Below are 5883 nucleotides of genomic sequence, written 5' to 3' on the forward strand. Positions count from 1 at the left end.
AACGAGATACTTGTAGGTACTATATATCCAACATATCATCTGTTGTTGGATAAATTTGCTGCTGACCCAATCTACCATTTATTTAGCACCTGTCATATGCCCAGAGCTGTGTGATGCAGGAGTAATAAAAGAGCCTAGTTCTTGGGCCGGCCCGGTGGCGCACTGCTACAGTGCGCCGCTTGGGAAGCGTGGTGGCACTCCCGCCGAGGGTTCGGATCCCACATGCAGACCGGCCGCTCACTGGCTGGGGGGGGTGCGGGAGCAACACCGAGGGTTGCGATCCCGTAGCCGGTCCCGGTCCAGTACGGGCGCGACACGGAGGGTTGCGATCCGTTGCCAGACATGAAAAAAAAAAAAAGACAAAAAGGGGAAAAAAAAAAAAAAAAAAAAAAAAAGGGAAAAAAAAAAAAAAAAAAAAGAGCCTAGTTCTTTGTATACCTCATTACCATGAAGGTCTGGCACACACACAAGACAGGGCGTAAAATGCAACTTTACTGTAAGGATCATGCTGTCTCAGTGTAACCACCATTTCCTCAGTTAATCCTCACCAGAACCCAGGGTGCCTGTCGCCCATTTTCCAAGCAAGGAAACAGACTTTTAGAGTGGTTTGTGACTTGCCCATGTCACCTCTTAACAACACCAGTTCCCAAATTTTAGTTGCTGCAACTAGTTCTCTTTCAACCCCTGTTAACAAAATCATTCTGAATTCTGAGGCTGAGAAGATTTTTTTTTACAGATGCCACCAGTACCTTTCTGTAGCAACTGAAAAGATGAATCAAGAGCAATACACTACACAAACAACTCAACAGCAAAAAACAATCCAAAAGCAAATGACCTGATCAAGCATTTCCCAAAAGAAGTCATACAAATGGCCAGCATCACTAATCATCAGGGAAATACAAATCAAAACCACAATGAGATATCATCTCACCCCAATAATAAAGGCTATGATCAAAACAACAACAACAAAAACACAAATGCTAGTGAGGATGTGGAGAAAAGGGAACCCTTATACCCTGTCGGTAGGGCTGTAAATTAGTACATGATAGAAAACAATATGAAGGTTCCTCAAAAAACTAAAAGTAGAGACACCATATGATCCAGCCGTCCCACTACTGGGTATATATCCAAAGGAGAAGAAATCAGTATTCTGAAGAGATATCTGCACTCCCATGTTTACTGCAGTGCTACTCACGATAGCCAAGATAAGGAATCAACCTAAGTGTCCATTAATGGATGGATAAATAAAATGCGGTATATATGCACAATGGAATATTACTCAGCCATAAAAAATTAATAAAATCATGTCATTCATGGCGATATGAATGAGCCTGGAAGACATTATGTTAAGTAAAGTAAGTCAGGCACAGAAAGATAAATACCACATGTTTTCACTCATATGTAGGAGCTAAAAAAGTTGAGCTCATGGAAATAGAGAGTAAAATGGTGGTTTCTAGAGGCTGGGAAAAGTAGGAGGAGGGGGGAATAGGGAGAGGTTGGTTACCAGATACAAACTTACAGCTAGATAGGAAGAAAAAGTTGTAGCGTTCTAGAATAGGAATAAGCCCTTGGTGTCTATCATTAACAACAATTTACTGTATATTTTCAAGTGGCTAGGAGAGTGGCGTTCAAGCATTCTCACCACAAAGAAATGATAAATATTTACAGTGATGCATATGCTAGTTACCCTGATTTGAGCATCACACATTGTATACATGTATCACTTTATACCCAGTAAATATGTACAATATTACGTGTTAATTAAAAAAAATAATTTTAAGAAAAGGGAACAGTACTTTACCTTCCAGAAAATCTTCTAATAAAGCCTTCTTCTCTGCTTTCTTTTTTCTACTATCCTAGTTGAGAACCATCAGGAAATATTTAATGAAAACGTAATGCCTCTTTTGCAAATGTCAAAATTTGGAGAGGGGAGAAATATTTCTATCTTTTTGTTCCAAGTGCTACAGATTTGGGGAAGTTCTAGTTCCTAGGGAAAATGTCCAGACCCCTTTATTTTTCTTCACCCTCATCCCATAAGTTCCTCATGACAAAGAAAAGCCCCAGTGCCCATCTCTCTTCGGTCCCTTGGGAATGACTTTGATACCTTTTTCTTGGTTGTTGTCTTTGGAGCTTCTTCAGGAGACTTTCTGACTGCTATGGTGATCTGGTCACATCAACACTTGCCTTTTCTTCTTGTAAGTGGACATGGTCAGTTTTCCCATGGACAGGAGAGAGCAGCTTTTGAGGAGTACATAGAGAACAAAGGCCACAGAAATTCCCCCTAGTCCAGTGGTGGGATTTTAGCACCTACTAGCAGTTTTTAGTTCTAAAATGAGGGCCTTGGCTGCTGTGCCTTTGGGAGCCCCACACACCCCACCTGTAGTGTGGCAGGACAAGCCAGTCCTCAGCCTCCAGTGACCTGAGGCTCCTCTGTCGCTCTCTGCCTTATCATCCGCCACCCCACCACGTGGTCTCCTCTGGGGTATCCTGTACTTTTTTTAAAGTAATGTAATCATTTTTTCCAAATTAATTATTGAGTCAGAATCCAATCTACAGAACACCTTGAAGCCAAGCACAGCATGGGTGAGAGAATTGCTCATATCCTCACCTACTTAATTTCTTTCAGCTCCCCTCGCATGCTGGGAGGGGCTCTACGACACTCCCCCAAATCCCAGGAACACCACTGGGGAACCATTGATGGAAGGAAATGAAGCAATTACTGGTCACTCTCCCTGTCATGGTCTTGGTCACAAACAGCAAAATCCGATTTTGGGACACCTTATCAGTACAAGAATTCATTGAATGACTACTGGGTGGCTGATAATTATAAAGAAGGCTGAGTGTAAGGAAAGGGAACTTGATCAGCTGAGTTCCTTCTGAGAAGGAGAGCATGTATGACCATGCAGTTTATGTGCTGTGCAATTCCAAGGTGCTGGTCACTAGGCTTCTGCAGTGTACAACTGCACAGCCACCCATGACAGTCCTGAGCAGGTGCCTTGAGATCCCCTTCATGCGGAGGTGGTGTTCAGATGCTGAGCAGCCCACAGTGACAGTGTCCTTCCTGTTCCTCTGTGCAAGGTGTTTACCTACTTACAGCTCATTTCATCCTCTCCATAGCCCATCATGAAAATCACTGTGGACCCTTGTTAAAATGCAATTTCTAGGCTCTGCCCCCCTGGGATTCTATCTGATAAAAAAGTTCTGGATGGCGGCCTGGGAAGTTTCATTTTACAAGGACCTCAGCTGATCCTGATGTGGGTTGTACAGGAAAAACAGGTGGAGAAATACTGTTCTGCATGCTAGATTTTATGATTGCCATTTTAGAGATGGGGAAAAGTTTCACTCACCCAAGATCACAGGGCTGGAAACTGGCAAAGGGGGGGATTTGAATTCAGACCCTTCTGGCTCCAAAGAGTGTGCACTTTTCACTATACTCAGGACATCTCTCTTTGTACCTATTTCTGAAATTTCAGTTTCCTACAACCCCAAATGTCACTTTGTGTGTTTCTTTAGATTAATTTTACTAAAAATAAAACTTAGATTTATTTTAAAAGAAAAATTAGTTTATTATTTCCAGAAATAGAAAACTATCGTCACTTGCTACTTGCTGCCAATGGGAAATAATCATAAAATTGAAATGGCAGCTGCCAGTGACAGATCCCAGGCCCACACCTGAGAGGCAAGAGCTTTGTCCATTCTGAAAACAACAGGGTTGAAGCAATGGAGCCTCCGGACTGGCTCACCTCTCCACCCCCTCCAGCCCCACAACAAAGAAAGAAACAAACAAAATTGACATTCATACAGTGTACATGAGGTTTTCTTAACCTGAAGCCCAGATATGGGCTCAGAGTTGGGAAAATTTTTCATGCTGCTTGATCTATGTGAATGTTTTCCGGGGCTGAGTGTCCATCACCCTCATCCGAGTCTCAGAGAGGTCTATTATTCAGAAAGTTCAAGAATTAGGGGCCGGCCCGGTGGCGCACTGCTACAGTGCGCCGCTTGGGAGCGCGGTGGCGCTCCCGCCGAGGGTTCGGATCCCACATACAGACCGGTTCCTGCTCACTGGCTGAGCGAGGTGTGGGAGCAACACCAAGGGTTGCGATCCCGTTGCCGGTCCCGGTCCGGTACGGGCGCGACACTGAGGGTTGCGATCTGTTGCCGGACACGAAAAAAGACAAAAAGGAAAAAAAAAAAAAGGAAAGTTCAAGAATTACTGTTAGAAACAAATGTTTGCATTCTTGTTCTCTCCTGTAGCATGCCTCCCATGCTTCCTCCTCCCATCTGATCTTCTTCAACAACCCCACCCCCCCAAGGTGTGCCTTGGTGGTCATCATCCCTCCCATCTGGGCTTCAGGGATCTGTTCTGAAAGCACATTTTGACTGTTTCCATGAGTGCCCACTGGAAGGGCACAAGGCAAGCATGTCCTGACCCCATGGGGGGGGGTCTGTGCTGTGATTGGATCATGAGGGGAAATGTCCTCTCCCAATGTCTGCTCTGTCATTAATCTGCGCCTTTGGTCTGGATACTGTAGTAAGTTGAGGCATTTTCTTGCAGCTTTTATTTTTCTTCTTTAAAAAATTATAAATTGAGCAATAAGTAAATGGGTGGTGGATGGTAAGAGCCATGTTTCTCACTGTTGGGTGGGAGCAAGGGGGAGGCAGCTGGAATGATCCCTGTGTTAGATGATTAGAGCAGGAAACTTTGTAGGAGCTCATGTTTAGCCTAATAGTGATACAGATGGTTACATTTAAAAATATTTTCAGATATGTGTAAATACACAAGTTAGTATGCACACATGTATTTCCTTATTCTGTCAGCTGAGAGGGTCTAGAAGAAATGACACCCTAGTGGCAACAAACACACCAGATTCTGATTGCTAATAGTGTCCTGCAATAGAAAGAACCAGGGCTCCTCAGAGAAATAACTGATTCTAGGACAAGGGCAGGAAATACATGAAATGAGTCTGGAATATCTCGTAGTGACAAAAGGTAAAAGTGCTAAAACCAAAACAAAACCCACAATGATGGGGGCATTTCAAAGGGACCTAAGAGGCAACTGAAACTGCTCCCGACAGTTGTACCTGGAATCATTTGATCATCATAATAAAGTAGTATTGGATTGTAACCCCAAATGTGAACTAAATGTCCATGAGTCCATACTGATACAAATAAATGATGAAATAAAAAAGAGGGGAGAATATGTGCAGAAGAATTTCAAATAATTTGCATAGGTACTCTGCCCTTAAGGAGGTGAAGCATTGCTGCTCACTCTTTATTTTTTATTATTTTTTTTATTTAAAGTTTTATTGAAACATTGATTGTATGGTGCACAGAGTTATGTGTCAATATGTGTATACAATGTGTGCTGATCTATTCAGGGTAATTAGTCTATTCATCATTGCAAAACTTATTTCTTTATGATGTGCACAGTTGATCTCCTCTTCTAGTCGTTTGGTAACATGCAGGAAATCATTGTTAATTATAGATTCCTGGGTTGACTCTAACCAATAGGACTTATTTTTCCTATCTAGCTGTAATGTTGTGTCCATTAGCCAGCCTCTCACTAGTCCCCTTTCCCCTCTCTCCTTTCCTGCCTCTAGTAACCACAGTTCTTTTCTCTCTTCTTAACAGTTCAACTTATTATTTTTTACTTGTTTTTTGTTTTCTTTTGTTTTGTTCTTTTTTTTTTTTTAGCTCCCACATATGAGTGAGAATATGTGCGTATTTCTCTTTCTGTGCCTGGCTTATTTCACTTATAATTTTCTCCAAGTTCATCTATGTTGCTGCAAATGGAAGAATTTAATTCTTTTTTATGGCCGTATATGTGTATATGAACCACATTTTCTTTATAACTCCCCGCTCTTCAAGCGTGAGCTATGCATA

Source organism: Galeopterus variegatus, unplaced genomic scaffold (assembly GCF_000696425.1).
Source record: "Galeopterus variegatus unplaced genomic scaffold, G_variegatus-3.0.2 Scaffold75, whole genome shotgun sequence".
Classification (NCBI taxonomy): Eukaryota; Metazoa; Chordata; class Mammalia; order Dermoptera; family Cynocephalidae; genus Galeopterus; species Galeopterus variegatus.